This window comes from Spermophilus citellus, assembly GCF_964194105.1.
Source record: "Spermophilus citellus genome assembly, chromosome: 10".
Taxonomy (NCBI): Eukaryota; Metazoa; Chordata; class Mammalia; order Rodentia; family Sciuridae; genus Spermophilus; species Spermophilus citellus.
In genome coordinates, this window is record NC_138197.1 from 39208625 (window position 1) to 39224276 (window position 15652).

The 15652-nt window shown below is 41.7% G+C and overlaps 1 pseudogene across 1 annotated transcript; it reads left to right on the plus strand.

The window, feature by feature from the left end:
* Positions 1–4276: 4276 nt before the first annotated feature.
* LOC308658194 (small ubiquitin-related modifier 2-like) lies at positions 4277–9941 on the plus strand (annotated as a pseudogene). The gene is made up of 2 exons: positions 4277–4282; positions 9668–9941. The product of its transcript is annotated as a small ubiquitin-related modifier 2-like (transcript).
* The last annotated feature ends 5711 nt before the right edge of the window (positions 9942–15652 follow it).

Consider the following 15652-nt stretch of genomic DNA (forward strand, 5'->3'; position numbering starts at 1 on the left):
TAACAACACAGTTATCAATCACTTGAATAAAAATAAAGCATATTTGTCACATTTTGGACATGATGCAAAATTAGGAAAGCCTGACTAATAAAAACCAGAACACAACGTGTTTCTATAAGTTAGAATGAAGATTACCAAACCAAGAATCTAGTTTAATAGATGTAAATGTATTCATACTCTCCAAATAGTTACATAAATGTAGGTTGGAAAGGCTTCATTTGACAGCAGCTTTTATGCAAAAGCCTGGCAGTTTCAGATGCCTGTAAGACTGATGACAACCCACCTTGAGGCTTGGCAGCAGAAAAGTCGAGGCTTTATCGGCAGCACTGAGACGTTTGTGAAGCTGAGGTCAAGGCAGGCGTGGTTCCCACTGAATTGGGGGCACACATGTTACACATCAGAATATTGAATCCATTTCTCTGCCTCCACTTTCTTGGAAGAGCATCTAGCAGAGGGGCTATTTTTAGAACTTTGCAATGTACAGAATGGCTGCTGGGGTTGGAGATGGTTAATCACACACTGTGTGCTTGCTCTGTGCAGGCAGTTTAAAGTGCTTTAGCCGTTTGATATAATTTAAATGTAGAAAAACCTTTTAAGTTATCACTATCATCCCCCTCTTATTTAACACCTGCCGACACCGAAGCACCTAGAGGCCAAGGTGGCGGATCGCCAGGTGGTAGGGCTGGGGGTCAAAGCCGGGAGGGCTGCCTCCTGACCTCTTAGTCACAACTCACTGCCTCCCAGCTGTCTCTAATTACCACAGCATAGCAGGTGGCTTGGTGGCCAGACATTTTAGGAAGGCAGATTCAAGAAGAGCTTCCTGTGGAGTAATGGTTCTCTCGTGCTAGAGAATTCAGGCTCAGAGATGCTGTGCTGGGGAAGATGTGGAAAATTCTGTTTGGAGCAAGGCTGGGCTAGATAAGTTTTAAAAGTTCTCATAACTCTGAGGATTCAGGACTTTTAGCATCTGAGTCATTATTTCTTATTAGTATTTGAGTCTAAGAGATGTGTGTTACTGAACCATATTCCTTTTGTCTGCGTGTAGTATGCAGATCACTGAACCCACGAGTTTTGCAAGTTTATTCAGAGGTGGTGAAGCCTGATGGGAGAGCAGGACTCAAACCTGCCTCCCAAGAGTAGGCTTTGAGGGCATTTATGGGATTAAAAAAAGCATGGTGGTATGAGGTGAAGTGATCAGTGGTCTGCACACATGTATCAATCTTCACAGTTCTTCATGGGACCCGGGTTCAGAAAATAAAGGTGTTAGTGTGAGCCAAGGGTAGAGTTTTTGGCCCCTTGATGTCACCCAACTGGATACCTGAAGAGGCCCACATGAAGGGTGGGTGGTTTCAACAAAAGTGGCCTTCAAACCCCTGAAAAGCAACCGAGGCAACTGCTAACCTCATGACCCATGAATCAGGGGGGTTATCTACAGCAAAGCTAGCCGGAGACCAAGAGTACATTGTTCAGCCATGTGAGTTCTAAAATCAGTGAGTTTTAGAGACAACTAAGAGCAAGAGACTAAAAGCAAGTGCTTGGAATTCCCCTGGGTTTTGCATGGAGGGATTATGGGTTTTATGCACAGTTTTCTTCCCCTATACCTCCAACCCAAACACTGCCTTTGCCCCTTGGGTGTGAAGGAAAATGCTCCTTACTGTTTGGAAGCGTCCTCATCTGTTAGTAAGTGCCATTATTGGATGCTATGAATCCTCTGACTGGCAGCCGTGTTTTACAGAACAATTCTCTTCTTCCCAACCTTGCTTTACAAAGAACGGAAGGCGCCATGTGAATAAGGTATATGTCATATTTAATATTATGTCATTATTGGCACAATGATAATGTGTAGAGTCCTTCAAAAAGCTACTTTGATTTTATAGAAATCAGTGTGCTCACCTTCAGGTACATAATCAATGCCTAAAATATTGCTTGATTTAGATCTTTAGGCAAAAGCTACTACTACTACTACTACTACTACTACACACTCACACACACACACACACACACACAAATATATATATTTAAAGAATAACAACAGCAAAATTAGTCCATGTTGTTCTTTGAGGATGATTAATTACACAAGAAAGAACCCTATGATTTGTGTTACTCAGCAAAATCAAAAACGTTTGTAGTTGAACTTGTATAGCATGAGTTATAGTCATCTGAGTCATAAACCCATGAACTCTGCATATTTGGGAACTGGGATGAGGGTCAAGGAACATGGACTGCACTTACCCAGCGAGGCAGGGAGGGGACCCAGGCCCAGCGTGGGAGTGGGGTGGGGGTGGGAGAGAGCCCCTAAGTAGGAGGAAAAATTGTAAAACCAGAGAGCTGGCAAAATAATCAAGAGAAAAGTATGTTAAGAGGAATTAAAGATTTACAAAGCTCAGGAAAATATTAAGTTACAATTCTCTGAGTGCGATGACCTGTCTGAAAGGGGGCAGGTGGATTTGACCTCATCGTGGAAGCTTTTTCCAGTTAGAGAATCTGTTTTTTTTAATTTAAGTTCCCAGAAGGCCCATGCTTCCTGAAAGAGGGAGGACAGCATGATAGGAAGCAGCCTCCAGAAGACACAGACCCTGGCACGGCAGGGGGAGGGTCTTTTGAGTGTGTTGATCACCTCTGGCCCCCAAAAGCACTAGCCTGCCTTTCTGTTCCTTCTTTTCTGAGGAACCTGGTGGCTGTGTGAGATGCTCCAAATAGGCATCTGTATATTTCACTCAGTCACCAGGGTGTGTGTGTGTGCGTGCGTGTACACATGAGCATGTATGGTTTTGCATTTAATTTTAAGAGAAAATTAAAGGGTATAAAGAAAAACTGTTATCAATTTTACATAAAGAGCAATGGAGAACTTTTCATGCTCTGGAGAAATCCTTTCCAGGGGTCTGTGAGAATCTCAGCAATTCCTGGCATGGGCGTGGGCTGTCTGCTGATGGCTGCGTGTGCACCACGCCCCCATACACACAGATGGATGTAACTGTCATGTACAGTCCTTTCTACAAGTAGGGAAACCAGTTCTTTTGCAGTATATTCACTGTATGTGAACATACATATTATCATGCCAAATAAAAAGCATTTCTATTCAGATTAGAAGCAACACAGTACTGTCAATTGTGTAGCTGAAAAGGAATGCAAGTCGACAACTATCCCTGACTTAGAGTGAATGCCCTGTCCCAGGGACTGTGGTTCTGGTGATCTTCCTCATGTACTCTGCGAGCTATATCTTCATCAAATGGCATTAGCTCACTTTTCACAGTTTCCAACACCCCCCCCCCCCACACACACACACCAACTTTTTCTCAAGTTGTTTCCTTCAGCCAGGAATGCAGTGCAGTATAGGACATCTTCCTGTATACAGTGAGGATTTTGTGTGGGGGACAGGGGAGAAGAGGTTACATAAAGAGCAATGGAGAACTTTTCATGCTCTTTCTATTGGTCTGTGAGAACCTCAGCAATTCCTGGCATGGGTGTGGCTGTTTGCTGATGGCTGTGTGTGCACCAACCCCCATTACTGGGGAAACTCTGAAATGCTCTACTATGGAGCTACACCCCCAACCCTTTTTATTTTGAGACAGGCTGGCCTCCAACCTGTGATTCTCCTGCTCTGCTTCCTGAATGGCTGGGACTATTGACCTGTGCCACCATGCCTGGTTACAGTGAGGAAATTTGATGTCACAACATATTTATACTATTTGGAGTTACTCCCAAGTAGATTTTCCCAACACTTAGTTTGGTTGGGGCCTAAAGGTTTAAGCAGGGCCTCCCAGTGATTTTCATTTTATGGGACACTTAGAAAATAATGCAAATGTTTTAAGGCACATGGGGCAAATGGATGATCTTATTCATTGCCAGACATGACCACTTCCAACCCTGCCCAACCACTCTAGGAACAAGGGAACATCATCCTGCATGCATAGTAACCCATGTGAGGAGCTCATTGCTTCTCTCCTCTCTGTTTGTCAGTCCTTCTTGGTTTTGATCCTTCAATTTAGATTTCTTAATGACCTCTGCTTTCAGTTATCGACTTCAGAGCCAAATTGACCCATAAGCCCTTTTCTAGAAGGGCCTCAGCTCTGACCACTTCCCCCTGGAATCTTCCCTATGCTTCTTCGGACCTCAGCTCACATGTTGCTCACTCAGTGAGGCCTACAGCCAGTGAATTTTGTGCTAGTGTTATGGTTAGAACTTAAAATGTAACCATAGGACCATATACTGAGGGCTTGCTATCCAGCCTGTAGTGCTATTGGGAGGTGGTTGAACCTTTAGGAAGCATGGCCTAATGGAGGTGAGTGAGGTCACTGGGGGCATGTCCTTGAAGGGGGTATGGGGACGCTGGTCACTTCCTCTTTCTCCCTTTGCCTCACATCTGCCATGAGGTGAGCAGACCTCCTCCACCACATGCTCCCTGCCGTGATGTGCTGCCTTTCCACAGGCCCAAGGCAACAGGGCCAGTGAGCGTGCACCGAAACCTTCAAAATCATGAGCCTTTCCTCCCTGTGAGTTGATTTTCTCAGTTGTCAAGCAACAGGAAGCTAACACAGCTGGGCTCCTGTAGTAGATCTTCAGAGCACTAAAAATATGTGTGATTTGTTGGTTTACTTGTTTTTCTCCTACTATTCTGTAGGTCCCAGGAAGATGGGAAATTGTTCCTCCCCCTCTGTATCCCTGGGCCTAGTTAAGTGCCTGCACACATAAGTTGAATGTGAAATTTTGGGGTCTATGGCTATACCACTTTGAATGTGCCTGATCTTGTCTGAATGTGAACTTTTGGGGATTTTTTTTTTTTTTTTTTTTTTTTTTTTTTTGGCACAGACTAATTAGATTTATGGCTCCCACTCAGAGAACATCATGCTCAGATTTCCCTCTTGTCTGCCCTGGTGTCTCCAATGTCATTTGTTCTCAAATAATTTTGATGAATTTCAGCTGATTAGCCATCAGATTTTGTTTTGTTGTTTTGTCCTAAACAAGAACGCTTATCCAATGTGATAAAAGCAACTCACAAGCCTGAGGCTTGGAGCAAAGAAAGGAAATTCTTTATTTCTTGGGCTGAGTACATTCCATCATGTCCCAGTTTATTTCCCTAAGGCTTTTCTTTGTCAAGCTTGGGAAAGTGCTGTTTCCTAGGAGAGCTGCAGAAGAACAAACTTCAAATAGGAAAAGAAGGAAAAGCATCCCCTGAAGCAAAACAAAAAATATAAGAGAAGCATTTTATTTTTTTTATTTTTTATTTATTTTTTTTAAAGAGAGAGTGAGAGAGGAGAGAGAGACAGAGAATTTTTAATATTTATTTATTTATTTATTAGTTCTCAGCGGACACAACATCTTTGTTGGTATGTGGTGCTGAGGATCGAACCTGGGCCGCATGCATGCCAGGCAAGCACGCTACCGCTTGAGCCACATCCCCAGCCCAAGAGAAGCATTTTAGATTGATCCCTCCGAAGATCAATTGCCTTTTTTTCCAAGCACATTAATTTTCTAAACTGACTTGAACCAAAATGGGTGAACAACAAACCCTTCCAATTCTATAAACCAAACTGGAAACAAAGGAAAGTCCCACCACATAAGCTTAGAGAGGATTTATCTTACTGATTTTTCAAGGCATATGCTGCTGACATTTCCCCTTTCCAACACAGGGCAAGTGTGTTCTGGAAGGTGATTGGGTAGGAGCACAGAGTCAGAGCAGGTAGTAGTGGGGTAGGGTGGGCTGAACACTAAACCTGTGGGGGAGAAGAAGATGCACATTGAAAGCTGAATATCTCCAGGGACAAGAGTGACTCATAAACACTTTCCATGGATTATGCCATATCAGGCCAATCATTTCCCACCTTCCCAGGGTCAAAAGGGAAAAGCTTGGATGGACACTTTTTGCTATAAATCAGACCAGAAGCCTTTCCTTGTCAACACAGAGTGTTTCTTGAACCTACATGCTCTTAAAAATGCAGAGTCTCGGGCTGGGGATGTGGCTCAATCGGTAGCGCGCTCATCTGGCATGCGTGCGGCCCGGGTTCGATCCTCAGCACCACATACCAACAAAGATGTTGTGTCTGCCGATAACTAAAAAAAATAAATAAATATTTTAAAAAAATGCAGAGTCTCAGGGCCTTCTCCTGGAAGTTCTGATTTGGGAGTCTGGGTCAGGGTATGAGAATTTGTAACAAGTATTACAGAAGATGCTTCAGATTAGGCAGGCTGAGGAAAGGCATGAGTCAATTACCCACATCCGTCTTAGGTGGAGCTGAAGCTGAGCATGAGACCACATCTTGTGCCTGTCTATTTAACCTCATCTGACCCTTGTCTTCCACAAAATCAGGTGAGGTAGTTTTTCTTTCTTTGCTGTGAATTTGGTGATCGGCAAGGGTTTTGGGGCAGCTATCCCCACTAGCCAGTGCGTGGTGTACTGGGTTAGAAACTGCATGATGGGTTACTGAATCAAATTCAAGAGCAGTACAGGAAATAAAGATCTTTACTCTTAAATCTGCAGAACTGAGAAGCATCTTGTGACTAGGTGATTAGGGTCAGGTGTGTGTCACTTGGCCACAAACCTCCACTGGTGAGAAGGTTTCCACCAGTCTGCCATCACCCATCTCCTGTATAAAAGAGCCCTAAGTTTATACAGGAGAAGACAGCCCTTTAAGATGAAAGGTTCCTCCATCTTCCCATCACTAATTCATCATAATAAAGTTCTTTTTCTGCCATCACCTTGCCTTATCTCTCTAGTAATTGGCTTCCATTTTGTCAGGGGCAGACTAAACCTGTTTGCATGGTAACAGACCCATCAATCTTCTGGGCAAGCCCCAGGAGCCAACCTTTGAACCAAATCCTTAGGTATGTTCTCTTGGCTAACTCATTCAGAATTAGCGTGTGTCTCTGGAAACGGTACTCAGGCTCCCTGACTGTAGAGATCCTGTTGATGACCTCCTGGGTCCTGGAGGCAGAGGCGGAGGCAGGGGCATGAGGAGGGAGCCTCTGTAATGTGGCAGCTGCTGCACCACCTAGGTGTCTTTGGGTCTCCTTCTGCTCCCTCTATAATTTTACCTTCCTCTACAAACTCCACCTGGACCTCTCTATTCGCTGATCTGTCTCTCCTGGAACTCCAAAGTCTCAGAGTCATCTGTGTATGTGCATTTTCTCTCCAAACAGCCTGTTCAAAACTACCCTCATTTGCTGTCGTCTCCAGGACCTGTTTCTCCTCCTGACCCTCTTCCTCAGTTCCTTCTTTTAGAAAGTGCACTGTAGGTAAGCAAGCTGAGAGGATGACATATCCATTTTCCTTGTTCTTTACATCAAATCCTAAATATGTCTTTAAGGCAGTGATTTCAAACCCTAGCTGCAAAACAGAATCACCTGAAAAGATTTTTAAACATATCCATGCCTAGGCTCCACTCCCAGAAATTCTGATTTAACTGGTCTCTGAGGAGGCCATGCCAGGGACAGCATTTAGAACTTTCCAAGTGATTCTAACATGTGGCCAAGGCGTCCTCAGCGTTCCCAGTTATATCTTTCCCATGAGGCAAATCTGATCAGTGGGGCTGGAACCAGGGGAAGGCATTACCTCGGGCACAGAATTCAAGGGAGTGTCAGAAAATCAGTTCGTCAAGAGACATGATATATTAAAAAGTCAAAATTAATGCCAAAAAAGTTTATAAATAATGTCAACATTTCATGGAAACAGGCCATTGTGGTTTGTCTGCTGTAAGACCTTGTGTTATTGTGTAAGAGGAATAATTGATTCCAACCAGGCTGCGGTTCCCAGGCTTGTGTGGCTGTCACCTCCCTCCCCCGGGTATGAGGGTTGACACTGGTGTGCAAAGTGATTGCACAATGAAGGACTTTTTTATTTTTTGATTGGAGACTTCATTAACTGCACTTTCCAAACTAGGGAGGGTATTTTGGTGAGTGGACAGAGGGATGGCATTTTCCTCTGCCTCGGGCTCCCTAGGGCTCGGAGCAGCGCTGACCACTGATGATGTGCTTCCTCCTTCCAGGGCTCTTTACTCACATGCCATGTCTCAGGGCCTCCTCTTGGGACAAGCCCACACTCAGCCAAGTTCTCCAGCCCTTTCTCCTATTGCTTCACCCTTTGTGCATTCCTGTGCCAGCATAACAAAAGCCCCACAGTTCTCTGAATGTATCTAGGTTTTATTGGGGCCATTGCAGACAGTAGACTAGCTTTCTTTTTTTTTTAAATAAACAAAGATACCCATCTGAGATGGTGCGGAGGGGTTGGAATCAAGCCTCATTCTACTTGGCAAGCCCTGGGCCCTGGCCTGAGGTTGCATGCTTCTGGGGCTGGGGGCAAAATTTCAAATTCATCCGGAGGGCCACATTTTACTAAGTCACACAAAGACTTCTGTTAATGGCTGCTCATTCCCTACATTATCTGCCCAGTGAATTCCTCCTATCCACCCTAGAAGACAGAGCTCCAGTTTTTGTCCTCCTCTCTGAAGTCTTTCTTGCCTTGGGTCTCCCAGACAGAGCTGCTCTTTGTTCTAAGTTACCACCTCACCTTCTAAATGCTTTTATGGTGGTGGCTCTCCCAGTGAATTGTAATTATGTGGACAACCATGGAGCCACATGGCTGGCAGATAGGTCTGGCATGTATCAGTCAAGGACAAAGTGGTTCTTCTTTAATTTAAGAACGACTTTGAAGAACACTGCAATAACAGGTGGCAAAGTAAAATATTCAGGCAAGCAACTCCTTGGTTTACTTCAGGATACCAAACAACCGGTTCAGTGGCTGTGCCAGTCAGGATAGGCAGGTTAACTGAGTTAACAAGCAGCCCCATGTCTCAGTGGTTAGAACAACCAAGCTTTATTTTTTTTGCTCACACTGCATGTTCAACATAGAATTCAGATGGATAGAGCAGCCACCATTTGGAATATTGCTTACTACCATGGCAGGAAGAAAGAAGCTCACAAGGATCTTGTATCAACAATCAATTGTATGGGATTTAGAAGTGACATCACTTTTGCTCACAGGCTATTGGCCAGAATTAGTGTCATGGTCCTACCCAACCACAAAATGGACAAAAACTGTAATTCTACCATGTGCCAGAAGGAGGTTTGGAAATATTAGGAGAATAGCATTTAAGCCTACCACAATGATACTTTCCACAAAATTGACTTATTTTTCCTAATTTTGAAAATAATCACTTCTATCAGTTGTTTTGGTGTTTAGAAAAATCAGTTGTCCACAGCAGGACACAGCAATAATAACTATAGCTTAAATCCAAGAACACCACTTAAAAAAAAAATCTTACAGTGACATCTCTGCCCATAAATAAATAAGGATTCTTACGGAGGTATATGTCTATTTTACTTTAGAGGTAGATCAGATCATGGAAACAAAACAAAAACCAAAAAAACAGGGAGGGGAGGAGGCCCTGCCCGGTGCCAGCTGCCCCTGAGGCGCAGGGGCCCTGTGGCTCCGTGAAGTTGGAGGCCGGGGTCCGAGTGGGGCTTAACTTCGGAGGGGAGCACTGCTTGGAGGCACGGGAGACTTCCCTGGAGGACCAGGGACGAGCATCTCCAGGCCACAGGGGACCTGCCACTTGGGGTGGTTTGACACGCTCCCCTCCCTCGGCACTGCTTTCTGGAGTGACTTAGGGGCTGCAGAATTCTTTCCACACTTGGTTTTGGTGAACTTGGGGTCGGGTCGACATCTATACAGAAGACTTGGAAGAAACCTGAAGGAGTCAAAACTGAGAACAAGGATCATATTAACTTGAAGGTGGCGGGGCAGGATGGTTCTGTGGTGCAGTTTAAGATTACCACTTAGTAAACTAATGAAAGCATATTGTGAATGACAGGGTTTATCGATGAGGCAGATCAGATTCCGATTTGATGGGCAGCCAATTAATGAAACAGACACACCTGCACAGTTGGAAATGGAGGATGAAGATACAATTGACGTGTTCCAGCAGCAGACAGGAGGTGTCTACTAAAAAGGGAACCTGCTACTTTACTCCAGAACTCTGTTCTTATAGACCAAGAATACATTCTCAATTAGAAAACTGCAATTTGGTTCCACCACATCCTGACTACTGCAGTATAGTTTTCTTTATTCTTTCATTTTCCCCTTCCCCATTCCTTTACTGTACATAAAGTAACTGGTGTATGTGCACAAGCATATTGCATTTTTTTAACTAAATGGCCAATGATATGTTTTGACTGACATCAAATGGAGATGGGATGGGGAAAAAATACTGGTTCTGTGAAAATATCCCCTTTCTCCATTAGTGGCATGCTCATTCAGCTCTCTCTCGTTATATTCCAGTAAGTTATTTTGCTCTCACTGTTTTAACAAAAAACAAACAAACAAACAAAAACCTGAACAACATAAAAATCCTTGCATACCTTGTTCGATTGGAGAATTTTAATGTTTTTCATTTATCATTGTAAAACCAAGGACAATTTTATAACTTTTTTGTACGTAGCTGTTACATGTAGGGCAATCTGTCTTTAAGTAGGGGTAAATTACTCTTAAAAAAGATTCCTAGATAGTTTTCCCTTCAAGTCAAGCGTCTTGTTGTTTAAATAAACTTCTTGTTTAAAATGAAAAAAACAAAACAACAAAAACAAAAAACAAAAAAAAAAAAACCCAAACCAGCAGCATAATAATGACCCAAATGCAGTTTGTTAAGCGAGATTCTTCATATTTTAGTAAGATATATATGTTTTATAATTGAAAAGCATTGGCATGGCAGGGTGCATTGGGCCTGTAATCCCAATGACTCCAGAGGCTGAGGCAAGAGGATCGAAAGTTCTAGGTCAGCCTGTGAAACTTCATGAGACCCTATCTCAAAATGAAAAATAAAGAGGGGGCTGGGGATGTGGCTCAAGTGGTAGCGCGCTCGCCTGGCATGCGTGCGGCCCAGGTTAGATCCTCAGCACCACATACAAGGATGTTGTGTCCGCCGAAAAACTAAAAAATAAATATTAAAATTCTCTCTCTCTCTCTTTAAAAAAAAAAAGAAAAGAAAAATAAAGAGGACTGGAGGTGTAGCTCATTGGCCGAGAATTCCTGGGTTCAATCCCCAATACTGAATGGAAAAAGAAAAGCATTGGCTTTTCCACCCAGTGAATCCCATGAGATGATGAACATGAAAATCATTTGTAAGTTGTAAAGTGCAATAAACTGCAAAATGTTATTTTAAAAAATTATTGTTAGCCTAAAGGACTGGGCATTTTGAAGATCCTTATGATCTAAGATTTTATTTTGCTACAGGTACATACTAATTTCTTTTCATTTGCTTTTAAACAAAACCCTAATAATAACAGATACAGCAAACATTTTTTTTAAATCTGAACCAGCCACATATTCAAGACTAAAATTGAGAAACTGAATTTTTCTAGAAACAAATTGCCCTAGGCATATTGGTGCTGAATTAAACATTGAGGAATTTAAAAATTCATTGCAGATGAAGTCTACACAAATTCTCCTACATACAAATAAATCCAGGTGGGAGCAACAACAAAACATTCTATTTATAGCATATAATTTAAAAAGTCCAGCCCCCTCAAGATATGCAGGTGGGTCCTGTTTAGAAAGATGTAAAATCCTCAAACTCTTAAAGCAGAATAATTAAGGGATGCATTACATATTTAAAAGGAATTTTCAAGGCACAATGTGCTGCTTAGAAATTTATATCATGTAAAGAAAGTGTTAGTAAGTTAAAAATTGTCAGTTTCACAAATTGAAATCTACATGCAACACTATAATTCATATATTTTCTTGCTTTATACCTCTTTCATGGACAGCTTCCTCTGAATTTGCAGCATATATACCATCATCTTACAATTAGTGGGCAGTAACAGATGCAACTGGAATTCCTACTGGCTTAGTTTATCTTGAATCCCATGGAGACACATCTCAAGACCCACACCACTTGCAAACTTGGACTTGTTTTAACCAGACATTAAATATGTTTCAAGTTCTAATATTTTCACCGTTTTAAGGAAAATCCAGAAAGATATTCAAAGGATTTCCAAAGTGCACTTGGAAGATATTTGAGGGGTGAATCAGATCAGTGTCAGAAATTCATACCTGTGCTCACTTCTCTGATCTGACATTTGAAAGGCGTTGGCACAGCAGGGCGCAGTGGTGCGGGCCATGGTAGTCAGCCCATCACACCTGTTTCCTTGAGGCATTCTGGAACGAAGCTGGGGGAAGGGCACTCTAATACTTGTTTCAGAACTAGTACATGTTTTAAGCAATGTAGAATCTTTGTGCCCCTTAAGATAACTATCTTGAATAAGTATATACAAGAAATATGCTAAAACACAAATTCAATTTAAAACATGGTTTGAATAGTGGCAAACACAAGTCTCACAAGAGACCAGGGCTTAAAATTGACCTGGCCCATTATGACATTTTGAACAGACCCAGGAAAAAGTCTTTATTCGGGTGTTAGATGCATCTTCTTATAAGTTCAGGTCTGTGCGATTACTGTTGGTTTGGAAGCATCTCCCCCAGGTGCAAAATATAGAGGCTTTTGTGTCAAGGAAGCAAAAGGAGACTTTCTAGTTTAGTTTTATTAATTGTGTTCTTTTAAAGTAGGTGATTAGGCTTATTCTGAGGAGAATGTCTCAGAAGTATCTTGCCTCCTTCATTCTTCCAGAACTGAAGTGCAGTTTGGTATGTGCCAACCCCATCTCCCCACAGCAGCAGAGAAAGTTTCTAGGAAAAGGTGGATTCCAAATTGATCATGGAAGGACAAGATGGCATAGATTTGGCCGAGTGTGGTGGCGCATGCCTGTAATCCTAGTGGCTGGGAGACTGAGGCAGGAGGATCATGAAATCACAGCCAGTCTCCACAATTTAGCAAGGCCCTAAGCAACTTAGTGAGATCCTATCTCTAAATAAAATACAAGAACAAGCTGGGGATGTGGCTCAGTGGTTAAGTGCCCTGGGTTCAATTCCTGGTACAAAAAAAAAAAAGTGATTATGTATTACTCTAGAAAAAGGGAAATTTTAGCAAGACAAAAGGAATAATGAATAGGCAGAATGAAAAAATTTTAGCTTGACCCAAACATAGGTTGAAATGAAGCATAATTAGAAAGTCCTGTAAGCTTAAGGGGAGATCATGGAATTTAATGTGGAGGGAAACAAATCTTGATGTTTCAAATCAGGAAAAAAAAAAAGAGTGAAGGAAGTATTAACTATACCTGGGCAGTTATTTTATTAGAACCAAGTTCTAACTACCTGAGCTAATTAGCTGTGTTATATATACAGGCTGATATTTAAAAATGAAGTTTCTCATTGATACCTTTTTTTATATAAAATAAGTAAAATCAGAAGGGAGCTATTTAATATGTATAAGAGAATAAACACCTTTTGAATTATGTAACTCATTACATGTAAGAAATGACTTTAGTTTTTCAAATAATATTTATTGAATTTGGTACAAATGTTATTCATAAATAGTTTTATCTATTTTTTCTAAAGCAAATTCCTCATAGATCTCCATTTAAAGGAACTGCAAGGGGCTGGAATTGTGGCTCAGTAGCAGTGAACTTGCCTGGCATATGTGAGGCCCTGGGTTTGATGCTCTGCACTGCAAAAAAATAAATAAAATAAAAGATCCATTGACAGCTTAAAAAATACTTAAAGGAACTGAGACTCATAGCTTTATGTGAATTGCTACTAAAATTCAAAAGAAATTAAATAGTGTTTTCATTAAAATATTCTATAATTTCATAAAATTATATTTTCCCGGATTAGTCTCTCCTTGTTTTGGTCAAAGTGCATGCTGTGCTTTTCCCCACTGCCCAAAGGACATTTGACTGCCCAGTGCTTCCCACAGAAAGCAGACATACATGACCAAGTCTGTAGGTTCACACGACCAAGCCAGACACAGATGAAGGTACTGATGGTGGGTGCCAGATCAGGCAGTCCACAAGCTGGTTGTCAGTTAGATGGGATGATGCACAGGAGGTCCCAATCAGGGACAATGATCAGCTAGACCCATCCAAGTCCCTCTCAGGAATCTGACATCTAGGGAGAGAATCAGTCTGTGGGTAGTGAGTGAAAATGCCCACAAAGGAAAGCAGAGACAGTAAGGAGCATGTCAAAGTGGCTGAGGGGCCTGTGGGGCAGGGGAGGGGGATAGCAAGTTCCTCCTAGTGCCTCACAGTATTCATCTCTGCTAGACCAGTTGAGTGGTGGTACTGAATGCCCTAAGAGTTTTTCTCCTCCCTGTAGGTAACCTTACAATAAAGCTCCATTTGTGAAACAGTCTGAATGAGACACTTGCAAACTACAATCTCCCAAATCTAATTAATACATCGTCAAAAATTAGGTAAAATTGTGCTGTAAACTTCAGAGGCAATTTGGTTCAATTTCAGCTTCACTAATCTGGAAAAACATTTTGAGAGATGATATTAGGCCATTGGATATGCTTCAGTAGGTTTTAAAACTTTGTCAGCCAACTGTACAGAAACATCTCCTGCTTGAAAAACAAAATTTGCTGAAGGAATCATTGTCATAATTATTGGAATAAAACTCAAGAAGATCAATGATACTGGTTTTATCCAAGAGCAGACATAAGGTTGTATGGTTTGTTTCTAAATTAGCTGATTAATACCACTTAATTTATATAGGTCAGGGTTTTACTTAACCCATGAAACCCCAGGTTTTCAGTTCTGTTAATATTGCAATAAAATCGACACAGGTGTATTAAAATAGAAATTATAACCTAGAGCTTATATAATTTATTATCACTAATATTAATGATATTAATGAATATTGCTACTAGGCATTACTTTTCTTAAAAGACTAGAACTCTAAAAACATTTATCTCAAAATTACCATCAATGATATATGCATTGCTTAATGTAAGTTTTCAGATGTTCCATAAATGGGATGATGGAACATAATGGATTAATGCTGAAAATTTTCTTTCAATTTTTCATTACCTATAAAGGCTAGGTCCTGGGATTGTGCTGGTAACATTACTTAGGGCACATTTTTTTTTAAGAGCAGCTAATGTTAATGTAGCAGAAAAATATATGACAATGTTGTTCTGTTGTGTAGAGGATGAGCATTTGAATAGAATTGAGAATGTGGATTCTGGCTTTGTTTGGCGACTAAGAAGACATATTATCCCTTTTCTGCATCTGTAAGACAAGGAAGCTGTGTTCCTGAAAGCATCTCCATTGTGTCCTCTCTGCCACAGACACAAGAGCTTGGCCAAGGCAGTGCTGTCTGCCTTGTCTAGGGATGAGTCCTACGTGACTCCTGGAACCTTGCCCATGCTCAGGAAATATTTGTTGCTATTGAATAATCCATGCCGTCTACTGTTCTTTAAAAAGGCTGTTACACATATGGAGCCTTAGTTATTTTTCACAATGCCTTCACGTAGCAGGCACTCAACAATCACTATCTCTTTTGGTTCCCAAGGGGGGCATACCTAAATTGCTAATACAGAAATGTAGGAGTGGAGAAGCCCCACAGAGGGAGATGAAGACTGGCCTGGGGGGTCAGAAAACTTGGCCCACCACTAACTGCTGTGTGGCTTTGGTAAGTCATTCCATTTTTCCAAGGTTCTGTCTTCTCTGCAAAGTAAGAAGGCAAAATTGGACCCCCAAGAACCTTTCTGGAGGTGCACCTCTGACTTTGGTCCCGATATAAATAACAAATGAGTACTTGAGGACA